At 35.7% G+C, this 12,397-nt stretch overlaps 1 protein-coding gene, 1 non-coding gene and 1 pseudogene across 4 annotated transcripts in view; all 3 read right to left on the reverse strand.

Moving 5' to 3' along the window:
- The window catches only part of MIPOL1 (mirror-image polydactyly 1), a 309,506-nt gene that overhangs the window by 132,188 nt on the left and 164,921 nt on the right, over positions 1-12,397 (reverse strand). The window lies entirely within an intron of this gene.
- Positions 6,995-7,776, reverse strand: LOC132419574 (eukaryotic translation initiation factor 2 subunit 3 pseudogene; annotated as a pseudogene).
- LOC132421495 (U6 spliceosomal RNA) lies at positions 7,754-7,860 on the reverse strand. The gene has a single exon (XR_009518739.1). It is a non-coding gene; the product is annotated as a U6 spliceosomal RNA (small nuclear RNA).

The following is a 12,397-nucleotide window of genomic DNA, read 5'->3' on the forward strand; positions in this document are numbered from 1 at the left end:
TGCTACCGTGGTATATTCAAAGTGACTAAAGTGAAAACTAACATAGCCCAACGAAAACTTTGAGTTCTACCCTATCTCTTCTCATCTTTCCTACCTCAACTGCAATACTACTATTTGCCCAGCCTAAAATCAGAACACTGATCCTTGAATCTTCTCTTTCCTTTAAGTTACTCCCCCAAGCACCCCCCACCAATGAACACAATCACCGTCACTATGATATCCAAACACAGAATGCAAACATAAAAGTACTTTCAGCCGTTGTCTTGAACCCATCTACTCTTTCTACTTCTTAACACCCTAATTAAGCCACTCTCATCTCTCATCTAAGCTAATATAATAGTATCCTAATGGTTCTCCCTGCTTCTATTCATACCCTTTACAAATGCTATTACACATAGTAGTAGCCAGCATGATCTTCTTAAACCTTAAATTATGTCTCTCATTTGCTATTAAACACCACTGATACACACTTATCATAAAATCCAAAGTCTTATCAATGTAGAAGTCACTTTAAAACCATAATAAAGTTCCAGCTTACCTTTTATTCCCCCAAGTTACCAAATGTGGTAAAATACACATAACAAAATTTATTGTCTTAACTATTTTAAGTGTACAGTTCAGTGGTATTAGACATATTCATAATGTTCTGCAATCATCACCACCATCCATATCCATAATTTTTTACATTATGTAAAACGGAAACTCTATGCCCATTAAATAATAACTCTATTTCCCTCCGCCCCCAAGCCCCTGGCAACAATTCTACTCCGTTATGATTTTGACTACTCTAAGTATCTCATCTAAGTGGAATCATAAAGTATTTGTCTTTTTGTGACTGGCTTAATTCATTTACCATAATGTCCTCAAGGTTCATTCATGTTGCAGCATGTGTCAGAATTTCCTTCCTATTTAGGGATGAATAATATTCAATTGCATGTATTCACCACATTTTGCTTATCCATGGACACTTGGGCTGCTTCCACATTTTACCTATTTTGAATAATGCTTCTATGAACATGGGTATAAAAATATCTCTTGAGACCCTGCTTTCAATTATTCTGGCTACATACCCTTAAGTGGAATTGCTTGATCATATGGTAGTTTTATTTGATTTTTTGAGGAATACCATACTGTTTTCCACAGCGACTGAACAATTTCACATTCCCACTAACAGTGCACAAGGGTTCCAATTTCTCCACATCCTCACCAACGCTTATTATTTTGTCTTTTTTTTTTTTTGATAGTAGCCATCCTAATGAGTGTGAGGGAGTGTATCATTGCCATTTTGACTTGCATTTACCTAATGATTAGTGATGCTGAGTATCTTTTCATGTGCTTATTGGTTATTTGTATACCTTCTTTGGAGAAATGGTTATTCAAGTCCTTGCCCTTTTTTTAATTGGGTTGTTTTGGTTTTTTGCTGTTGAGTTTTAGAAGTTCTCTATATATTCTGGATACTAATTCCTTATTAAGCATCAATATATGATTTGCAAATATTTTCTCCCATTCTATGCACTGTCTTTTTACTGTTGGTATTGTCTTTTTTTTATTATTATTATTATTTATTTATTTATTTTTGTGGTACGCGGGCCTCTCACTGTTGTGGCCTCTCCCATTGCAGAGCACAGGCTCCGGACGCGCAGGCTCAGCGGCCATGGCTCACGGGCCCCGCCGCTCCGCGGCATGTGGGATCTTCCCAGACCGGGGCACGAACCCGTGTCCCCTGCATCGGCAGGCGGACTCTCAACCACTGCGCCACCAGGGAAGCCCCGGTATTGTCTTTTGATGAACAATTAAATAAAATTTTAATGAAATCCAACTTATCAATTTTTTCTTTGGTACCTATGTTTTTTAGATTCATATCCAAGAAATTATCGCCAAATTCAATGACATGAAGCTTTTGCCCTATGTTTTCTTCTAAAAATTTTATGATTTTAGCTGTTATATTTAGGTCTTTGTTCCATTTTGACTTAATTTTTATAAGTGGTGTTAGGTAAGGGTCCAACTTCATTCTTTTGGGTGTGGATATTCAGTTTTCCCATAATCATTTATTGAAAATACTGTCCTTTCCCCACTGAATGGTCTTGGCACCGGTGTCCAAATTCATTTGATTATATATATATATGTGGTTTATTTCTGGGGTCTTTTATTCTACTCTATTGGTCTATATGTCTGTCTTTGTGCCAGTAACACAGTGTTTTGATTACTACAGCTCTGTAGTAAGTTTTGAAATCAGGAATTTTGAGTACTTTCTTTTTCAAGATTGTTTTGACTATATGGGTCCCTTGAGATTCCATACGAATTTTAGGATGGGTTTTTCTATTCCTGCAACAAATGTTATTGGGATTTTGATAGGGATTTTTCATTGACTCTGTAGATTGTTCTGGGTAGTATTCTTTTTTTTTTTTTTTTTAACATCTTTATTGGGGTATAATTGCTTTACAATGGTGTGTTAGTTTCTGCTTTATAACAAAGTGAATCAGTTATACATATACATATGTTCCCATATCTCTTCCCTCTTGCGTCTCCCTCCCTCCCACCCTCCCTATCCCACCCCTCCAGGCGGTCACAAAGCACCAAGTCGATATCCCTGTGCCAGGCGGCTGCTTCCCACTAGCTATCTACCTTACAGGGTAGTATTCTTTAACAATATTAAGTTTTCTAATCCATGAATATGGGATGTGTTTCCATTTATATATGTCTTCTTTAATGTCTTTCATCAATTTTCTTTTGTAGCTTTCATTGTACAAGTCTTTCCTCTCCTTGGTTAAGTTAAATACTCAGTACTTTATTTTTTTGATGCTATTATAAATGGAATTGTTTTCATAATTTCCTTTTGAGATTGCTCATCGTTAGAATTTTGTTACTCTGTTGACTTATTAGCTCTAATGGTGTTCTGGTGGACTCTTTAGGGTTTTCTATGTATAAGATCATGATCATCTGCAAAAAAGAGATCCAGCTTAAGTTTCAGATCTAATTTCATGTATCTATTCCCCCCTCACTCACTGTGTTCCAGCCATTTTGAATTTCTTCCTATTTACTCACTATATCATGTATATTCCTGCCTCAGAATGTTTATTTTATCAACTCCCCTACCCCCAAATGCTCTTCCCATAAGTTCTTGACTGCCAGGTTCATTGCCATTCAGCTGTTCTTATTCTAGCTTCCTGAGGTAGAATCTTAGAATATTCACTCTCGGCCTTTTTGCTTTTCTAATAAATACATTTTAAGTATATCGCTTTCCCTCTATGGTCTGTTTGAGTTGCAAAGTTCTCTCTCTCTCTAACTCCCCCCTGCCCCCACTGTGTGTATGTGTGTGTATCAGGTGGTTAACTATATTGTTGAAATCTTCTATATCCTTTCTGATTTTGTTTATTCTATCAATTACTGAGAAAGATGTGTTAAAATCTACCACATGATTGTAAATCTGTCTATTTCTCCTTTCAGTTCCATCAATTTTCACCTTATATATTCTGAAACTACTACTGGGTTTATAGATTTAGAATTGTTATATCTTCTTTATATTTATCAATGTTAGATATCCTTTATTTCTAATATAACGCTTCTTAAAGTCCACTTTGTTTGCTATGAATATAAATACCTCAGCTTTATTTTAACACCTGCATAATGTTTCTTTTGTCACTCTTGACTTTCAGCTTTCTGTACCATTATAATTTAAGGTGTATTTCTTATAAGCAGTACACAGCTGGGTTTTGTTTTATTACATAGTCTGACAATCTCTGTTTTTTTAAAAAATTAATTAATTAATTAATTTATGGCTGTGTTGGGCCTTCGTTTCTGTGTGAGGGCTTTCTCCAGTTGTGGCAAGTGGGGACCACTCTTCATTGTGGTGCATGGGCCTCTCACCATCGCGGCCTCTCTTGTTGCGGAGCACAGGCTCCAGATGCGCAGGCTCAGTAATTGTGGCTCACGGGCCCAGTTCCTCCGCGGCATGTGGGATCTTCCCAGACCAGGGCTCGAACCCGTGTCCCCTGCATTGGCAGGCAGATTCTCAACCACTGCGCCACCAGGGAAGCCCCAATCTCTGTTTTTTAATTAGAATATTTGTCCTTTTCATTTAGCACATTACCCTTATTACAATTATGTTTACAATTTTAATCTTGGTTTCCATCTGATCCATTTTTTGCATTCCTTTTCTCTCCTTTATCATCTTATGGATCATTCAATATATTCTATTATACCACCAACCTCCTTTAGTAGTTCCTAAGTATACATTGTTTCCTCTCTGATCTTTATTATTTCCTTCCTTCAGCTGACTTTAGGTTTTGTTTGTTCTTCTTTTTCTAATTCTTTTAAGTGGTAGCTTAGGTTGTTCATTTGAGATTTTTCTTGTTTTTTAAGGAAGGCCTGTATTGTCATGAACTTTCCTCTAAGAACTGCTTTTGTTGCATCGCGTAGATTTTGTATGGTTGTGTTTTCATTGTCATTTGTCTCAAGGTATTTTTAAATTTCTGCTTTGATTTCATTGTTGTTCCTAAGCATGCATTGTTTAACATCCTTTTTCATGGTTATCTTAGAGATTCTAACTTTTCTAACTTGTTTTCCTGAATTTTAACTAATATGAACAGTTACTTTTATCAGTGATGCTTACACATTTTGAGTACATTACATGCCTCCTGGCATTAGGGTTATTTTTGCCATGCATTTTAGTTATAAATACATTTTAAACCTCAGAAGACATTATTGTTGTTGTTGTTGAATAGGCTACATTAAGTCAATATTTTAATGTTTCTCAGTACACTTATCCTTTTGGTTGCTCTTCATTCCTTCCTACATTTCTGTTTTTATGTTTGGTATTGTTTTCCATTTATCTGAAGAACTCCATTTACTATTTCTTTCAATGCAGACATGCAAGTGACGAATTCTCTAAGTTTTTGTCCTTTCACTTTGAAGGATATTAAACTGGGCATAGAATTCTACATTGGCAACTTTTTCCAGAGCTTTAATTATGTCATTCTACTCTCTTCTGGCTTCCATTATTTATATTGAGAAGGCAGCAGTCAGTCTTATTGTTGTTCTTTGAACAAACCACTTTCCTTAGTCTGCTTTTAAGATTTTTCTCCTTCTCTCTGAAGTTCATAACTTTTACTATGTTGTGTCTATGTGTGGTTTTCATTTATTTATCCTGCTGGAAATTCTTAGAACTTCATGAATTTGTGGTTTGAAAGTATTCCATCAGTTTTGGAAAAATCTTGGTTGTTATCTCTTCAACTATTGCTTCTGTGCCACTGTTTTCCTCATCTCCTTCATTGACTCCAATTACACATATACTGGGCTATTTAAATTTCACCTGTCTTCTCAGATACATTTTTTTCTCACCCAAATTTCTTTGTATCTCTGTGCTTCAATTAAAAAATTTATTGTCAATCTGTTATTTATTTTACTAATCTTGTCTTCTGCACCTAAACCAATCTAATAAGCTTGCAATTTCAGATATTGTATTCTTCAGCTCTAGAATTTCCAATTGATCCTTTTATAGAGGTTCCAATTTTCTGGTGAAATACTTAGTCTATCTGCTTTCTCTTTCATTTTCTCTATCTTTTGAATATTTTAATCATAGCTATTATATCTTTTTCCAACTTATCCCTCTCCCCCTTATCCCCTGGTAACCATAAGTTTGTTTTCTACACCTGTAACTCTATTTCTGTTTTGTAGATAAGTTCATTTATACCTTTTTTAGATTCCACATATAAGCAATATCATATGACATTTGTCTTTCTCTGTCTGACTTAACTTCACTCAGTATGACAATCTCTAAGGTCCATCCATGTTGCTGCACATGCCATTATTTCATTCTTTTTTTATGGTTGAGTAATATTCCATTGTATATATGTACCACATCTTCTTTATCCATTCTTCTGTTGATGGACATTTAGGATGCTCCCATGTCCTGGCTATTGTAACTAGTGCTGCAATGAACATTGGGGTGCATGTATCTTTTCAAAATTATGGTTTTCTCCAGATATATGCCCAGGAGTAGGATTGCTGGATCATATGGTAGCTCTATTTTTAGTTTTTTAAGGAAACTCCATACTGTTCTCCATAGTGGCTGCACCAATTTACATTCCCTCCAATAGTGCAGAAGGGTTCCTTTTCTTCACACCCTCTCCAGCAGTTATTGTTTGTAGGTTTTTTTGATGATGACCATTCTGACTGGTGTGAAGTGATACCTAATTGTAGTTTTCATTTGCATTTCTCTAATAATTAGTGATGTTGAGCATCTTTTCATGTGCTTTTTAGCCATCTGTACGTCTTCTTTGGAGAACTGTCTATTTAGATCTTCTGCCCATTTTTTGGATTGGATTGTTTTTTGATACTGAGCTGCATGAGCTGTTTGTACATTTTGGAGATTAATCCCTTGTCAGTTGCTCACCTGCAAATATTTTCTCCCATTCTGAGGGTTTTCTTTTCATTTTGTTTATGATTTCTTTTGCTGTGCAAAAGGTTTTAAGTTTACTTAGGTTCCATTTGTTTATTTTTGTTTTTATTTCCTTTACTCTTGGAGGCGGACTGAAAAAGATTTTGCTGTGATTTATGTCAAAGAGCGTTCTATGTTTTCCTCTAAGAGTTTTATAGTATCCGGCCTTACACTTAGGTCTTTAATCCATTTTGAGTTTATTTTTGTGTATGGTGTTAGAGAATGTTCTAATTTCATTCTTTTACATGTAGCTGTCCAGTTTTCCCAGCACCAGTTGTTGAAGAGACTGTCTTTTCTCCATTGTGTGTGTGTGTGTGTGTGTGTGTATATATATACATATATATATATATATATTTTTTTTTTTTTAATAAGAGAAAAACTTTTTTCAAACAGAGTCAGTGGTATGTATGCTATAGCAAAGGCTGGTTGTAAAAGCAGTTTCATTTCAAACATGAATTGATGCACAAATGTAACACTGTTAATGATCAATTACTGCTAAAATGTGGATTAAATCCATCAATCTGCCAATTCTGACATTTATTATAGACCCTATTATTTACTTTAGTAGTAGAGGGTAATTTTCATCAGAAGAAAATGAAAACAACCTTACATTTCTACTAATGTAATGAACTGTATCCCCAGTATTGCTCTGAAATTATACCTCTAGGTCGTTAAGAGAAATTCTAACTTCATCCAAATGTATTATTTAACTGATAATCTTCAGTCATCATCTACTGTTGGCTTGATGTTACTTCTCTTCTTATCTGACCCCAACAATTAAATGCCAGTGTTTCTCAGCTCTTCAGCTAAGGGCTATTTTTTCTCCTACTTCTGTGCACACAGCATTAGTGAGAACTATTTTACCCAAATCAGCCTTGATTGCACTAATTCTTCCTCTTGTTGAAAGGGACCCTATGTTCAACATAAGCACTTCATTCTTAGACAGCTTTTGCACCTCTGCTGCTTTTTTGTCTCCTTCTGTGCATACACCAAGAAGTCATCTAAGTAGGAAATAGGAAATTTCCAATTCTGTGAAGATCTCAGGTAAAGCTCCACCTGCACCAAGCACCTGCCCCACCATTCTGTCAGCCCAGCACAAAGTGGGGTCAATTTTTGTTCCAGCTCCAATAAGACCCCCTGGAGAAGCATACTGAAGATCACTGTGTTCCACAAAAAGTGATACAATTTTGGAAAAGATTGGTTTACACATGAGTTTTCCTTTGCTATCTTTGGAAACAATACCAGGTCTGACTGCTATCTCCTGGTCCACCTGAAACATGTAAGTGAGTAATCAAAATATGTGGGACAACACAAAAAAATATGGAACGTTTCATGAATTTGTGTGTCATCCTTGCGCAGGGTCCATGCTAATCTTCTCTGTATCGTTCCAATTTTAGTATATGTGCTGCCAAAGCGAGCATTCTCCATTGTGTATTTTTGCCTCCTTTGTCATAGATTAGGTGACCATAGGGACATGGGTTTATCACCGGACTTTCTATCTGTTCCATTGATCTGTATTTCTGTTTTTGTGCCAGTGCCATACTGTTTTGATGACTGTAGCTTTGTAGTATAGTCTGAGGTCAGGGAGTTGGATTCCTCCAGTTCCATTTTTCTTTCTCAAGATTGCTTTGGCTATTTGTGGGCTTTAGTGTTTCCATACATATTGTAAAATGTTTTGTTCTAATTCTGTGAAAAATGCCATTGGTAATTTGATAGGTATTGCATTGCTATTGTTAAGTCCTTGTCCATCTAACTCCATCTAATATCTGGATCAACTTTGAGGTGTTTTATATAATGTGCATTTCTCTTGGTTTTCGTCATGTAGTCTTATCTTTTTTTGTGCCTAGTAATTTTCAACTGAATGCCTGTAATTACTTGTAAAATAATGGTAGAGATTTCAGACATTATTTATTCTGGAGGTTCAGCCTTACTTATGCCAGGCAGATGGAGTAGGAGGTGATCACATTAATTCAAACAAGAATGGTACAGTTGTAAATGCCAGTCTGTAGCCTTTGGTTCTCGTAAAACAGCAGTGAAGTCCATCCTGATTCTCAGAGACCTTCTGTTTATGTTTTTAATCTCCTAACCTGTACAGCCTCAGATGTCCTGAAGGCACTACTAAATGTAGTGAAGGCACTTGAATTCCCCTTCCCTCAACATCACCACCAAAAAACTGCTGGTTTTTCTGTGTCCTAGCAGTGACCCTCCATGAGTATAAGGCTGGAATTTTCAGATTTCTATGTACAGATAATCAGTGAATGCCTACAGGGTAAAAGTGACTAAAGAAATCAGTTCTCCTTTCAGATTTTATGCTACCACTGTCTGGGGCAATTTTGTTCTCATTGCCCCCAACAGCTCTCTGATCCCTTTAAATAAATTATTTTTCTCAGTTGTTCTTGAAAGGAGTGCTGGAATGTTGTAAACCACTTGATCCCACCCAGAAGCAGAAGCTAAAGCCTTTTATTTCAAAACACACTGAATTTTTGTGAATAAATGATTCTCAAGAATAAAAAATCAAGGGCCAGAAGACGCAACATGGAATATATACCATAAAAATTGATGAAAAACAGAATAAAGACCTAGATTTCCAGACTGTCAAGGAATCCAACTTAAAAAACACGGATCTATTCCATGTAGACCATGTGATTAGTCACAATATGTATGTATGAGTATGCATAAATATATGAATGTATATACACATATGCATATGTTAAATTTGTGCTTATCTTTCTTTTCTTTAAGAGTTGAAAAGGTAAGGAATAGAAACTGAATGCAGTTTTACTACATGCCTGCATAAATTTTTAGTCATGTTATTAAAGTAGAAATCTGTCTTTGGTTTGTTTTATTATGCTTCATTCTTTCTTAGTTCTTCTGGCAAAATAATATTTCAAATTTCTTTTGGAAACCCATCTGTATTAGTCAGGATTCTCCAGAAAAACTGAACCAATAGGGCTCTAAGAAGTCCCAAGATCTGCCATCTGCAAGTTGGACATCCAGGAAAACTTATGGTGTAGTTCAGTCTGAGTCTGAAGGCCTGAGGAACAGGGGAGTCAATGTTGTAAGTCCCAGCCTGAGTCTGAAGGCCTAAGAACTATGGTAGCTGATAATGCAAATCCTAGTCCAAGTGTAGGAGAAGACTGATGTCCCAGCTCAAATAGGCAGAGAAGGAACAAATTCTCCCTTCTTCTGCCTTTTGTTCTATTCAGGCCCTCAATGGATTGGATCATGCTCGCCCACATTGGGGAGGGCAATCTGCTTTACTGAGTTCAACAATTCATATGTTAATCTTATCTGGAGACATATCCAGAAATAATGCTTAGCTAAATACCTGGGCAAACTGACACATAAAATTAACCATCACACCCTCCTTCCCCACTCACAATCTAGCTTTAGGGATAGACCTGGATTGACCTAAGGCAGTCAGTATATTTCATTCCTTTGGCCACAACAATCATTTCAGAGATAAGTAAATAAGCACATGATCCCTATTAGTCCAAGCCAAGTTAGCTAGCCCCAATTCCAGGATTTCTATTTTTGATAATTTGCTTTTCCCTTTTAGACTTCAACTGGGAAGCATAAAGCTGAAGTTTCTAGCTCCATATAACCTGAAAATTAAGTAAGTATACAGAGGAAAACAAACAAAATCCAGAGATGGAATAAAACTTCAGAGAGCAAGACTTTCCTGAAGCTGAAAAAAGGAATGAACTACTGATACATGCAACATGGATGAATTTCAAAATCATCATGCTGAAAGAAGCCAGATACAAAAGAGTACATATACGATTCTATTAATATAACCTTCTAGAAAATGCAAATGAATTTATAGTGACAAAAAGCAGATCAGGGATTACTGGGGCCAGGGGTGGAGGGATGGATAGATTGGAAAGCAGAACAATCTTTTGGTTGGGATGACTGAAATGCTCTGTATCTTTATTATGATGGACACATATCTGTCAAAATTCACTTAACTGGGGGCTTCCCTGGTGGCTCAGTGGTTGAGAATCTGCCTGCCAGTGCAGGGGACATGGGTTCAAGCCCTGGTCTGGGAGGATCCCACATGCCGCGGAGCAACTGGGCCCGTGAGCCACAATTACTGAGCCTGCGCGTCTGGAGCCTGTGCTCCGCAACAAGAGAGGCCGCGACAGTGAGAGGCGTGCGTACCGCGATGAACAGTGGCCCCCGCTCGCCGTAACTAGAGAAAGCCCTCGCGCAGAAACGAAGACCCAACACAGCCAAAAATAAATAAATATATTAATTAAAAAAAAGAAATGGCCATATTAAAAAAAAAATTCACTGAACTGTATACCCCTACGATGGATGCAATTTATTGTATTTAAATGATACCTCAATAAAGTTGACTAAAATTACAGTTAACAACTGAACAAAAAGTAATCTCTGGAAGTTAGCCTTATCCTTGATCTTTCAGTTATGTGAAAAATAAGCTTTTTTATTTTTTTTAAAGAAATTTTGGGCGTGATTTTCTGATCCTTGAAACAAGCAAGGCGTATCTGATACAATTATATTAGGTTTACTATGGTAAGAAAATATATTAATATATTTTTGAAAGATAGTCAGTATTGGTTGAATTAAAGGACTTAAGGTGCTTAATGACTCAGCTTTCAAATAAAAAACATGGTTCTCCAATAATGCTGATTAACGCGTTTTATTTTTAATCCTGAGAGTCCAACAAAGTTTCTTAAGGTGTTACATTGTTTCAGAGTTGTTACTTAAAGATTTTCCTGATCACTGATTTAGTATTTTTTCTGTTCACAGTTACTCAAAATTGGACATGATATAATATGTAATTCTCCAAGTTACATTATCATACATTTGCATAGTTACAAGCCATATCTTTGGCTTTCTCTCGTTTCAATTATCTTATCTTGTCTCATTTAATTTTTAGAATATTTTTTGGATCTTAACGTTTTCCCATTTCCCCTTAAAGTTATATGGGAAAATATTAGTTTTAGAGAACTATGAATTTTAAAACACCCAATGCTTTATAATAAATACATTCCAAACATAGGACTGATAGCTCAAGACTCAGGAAAATGCTGCGTATGTATAGAGAATTATGGTCTTACAACTAAGGAAGTTGAAAGTGTGCTTGAGACAGATACACACATTAAATTTTTATTAAAGAATTACAAATCTTATAGAACACAAAAAGCGACTACACATGAATTACACTGAAACTTACGTCAGAGATATATACTACTATCTAACAAGAGCTGCCACCAGGACAAAATTGATACACCCAATGGAAATCCTGTATCAAGTTTCAAGAGTTAAGTTAAGCAATCTGACAGTTTCTGGGAACAAATGTACTCACCGCACTAAGAGAATCTTTTCTCCCTTTTACTTCCTCATTAGTAGTCACAGAAAAGAAAAAAATGGAAGAGTTTAAATAAAATTATTCTTTATCTCAGCAGTTTCATTTGACCAAAATAGTTTTTCTGATTCAAGTAAAATCATATACAATAAAGTATTATTATAAATCCTTATTAAAATATTTTAGTTGTTAGATAACTTATGCCACTTAATTCTGCTGCTTTTCCTCTGTTTCAAACATTTAAAATTGTCTTCTTCTGAATTCTTTCATATTTTAACAACTTAATTATCAGTTATTTTCCTCAAGTTTTCATTATCTTCCAAGTGATACACATTATTATTACACATAATTCCTTTAGGATACTGTCTGTAGCTGAGCATTATCCACCTAGATGGATGTCTACACCAAAATGATTCCATTTTTGAAGTAGAATATCATCTTTTTTGCAGCTTTTATGTAATAATATTAATTGCCTTTATCTTTCAATAATATAATAGGTATATTGTCAATTGCTTCTGTCTAGAAAAATGAGGTAATTATAATTTTTATTTCAAATTCCCTGAGGTGCTGAGATTAGGACACTGACAATGTGTAGCCATCATAGGATTTGAAGTATATTGTTAAAA

Source organism: Delphinus delphis, chromosome 2 (genome assembly GCF_949987515.2).
Source record: "Delphinus delphis chromosome 2, mDelDel1.2, whole genome shotgun sequence".
Lineage (NCBI taxonomy): Eukaryota > Metazoa > Chordata > Mammalia > Artiodactyla > Delphinidae > Delphinus > Delphinus delphis.